General features: G+C 38.9%; 1 protein-coding gene across 1 annotated transcript in view; it reads right to left on the reverse strand.

Annotated features, from left to right (window-relative positions):
• Positions 1–1,104, reverse strand: part of LOC101857158 (muscle M-line assembly protein unc-89) — a gene marked incomplete in the record, with an annotated part of 76,337 nt that overhangs the window by 10,742 nt on the left and 64,491 nt on the right.

Raw genomic sequence — 1,104 nt, forward strand, 5'->3', positions numbered from 1 at the left:
TAAATAAATAAATAAATAAATAAATAAATAGCATCCAGATAAGCTGCAGCAGCAATGACACCAGCATACACAAACCTAAAAATTAGAGATCAGTCATAACACGAATCTATACAAAAACAACGACAACAGCAACAACCACTACGACAACTACATCAGCAACAACCGCAATAACAACCCAAACTTCAGTGTCTTGATTTTTATCATAATATGTTGTTTTTGGGGTTTTTTGTTTTGTTTTGCTTTCTTTTTATAATTTTGTGCAACGTACACTGCATTTTCATGCGTAGCTTCTCTCATTATTAAAACAACATAAGAGTACGCTATAACAAATGCACTAGTAGTAGCTCTGCTAACCACATTTTACATACTTTTAACCCCTCTTTCTGCCTCTCTGTCTCTCTCTTTCACTTTAAAGCAACCCCCCATCCCCCCCCCCCAAAAAAGCGCTTCTCCCATTTGCCTTTGCCTCCCATTCCCATGTCGTAACAAAGTAATATTGCGCTCTTTCTGTGCTCAGAATGTCGTATCTCTCTCTTAATCACATCAGCCATATAATTATACATATCTCTTGTCTTACTCCTTTCGACTCTTAGTCTTTCAACCACCAGCCGTTTTTCGTAAATGTTATGTTTCGCATATTTTTTTAAATGGTTGTTTTGTTCTTTTAAACCATACATGAGTAATTTTAAGGATCTTATACATAATATGTCAGACTGTGAGAGCATTCTTTTCGAGGAGCATCATTCAGACATTTAGGGCTTGTCAGACCACACTGACCCCATGGCTGTGTGCCATCTTGTCTTCTTATGTTTGTCTTGTATGTGTGCTGGTGGGAAGAAGCGCTGATGGGTAAGGATGGTTGGAGAATAGATAAACAAAATGTGCGTCTGTGTTGCAAATAGTTTGGGAAGACGATGAAAAGGAAAATGTGCCGACAAAAAAGGGTGTACTCAATATTATACTCTCTCTCTCTCTCTCTCTCTCTCTCTCTCTCTCTCTCTCTCTCTTTCTTTCTCTCTCTCTCTCTTTCTCTCTCTCTTCCTCTCTCTCTGCCTCTCTCTCTCCTATCTCCTTCTCACTCTCTCTCTCTCTCTCTCTCTCTCT

The sequence above is a fragment of the Aplysia californica genome, unplaced genomic scaffold, assembly GCF_000002075.1.
Source record: "Aplysia californica isolate F4 #8 unplaced genomic scaffold, AplCal3.0 scaffold01101, whole genome shotgun sequence".
In the NCBI taxonomy this organism is placed as follows: Eukaryota; Metazoa; Mollusca; class Gastropoda; order Aplysiida; family Aplysiidae; genus Aplysia; species Aplysia californica.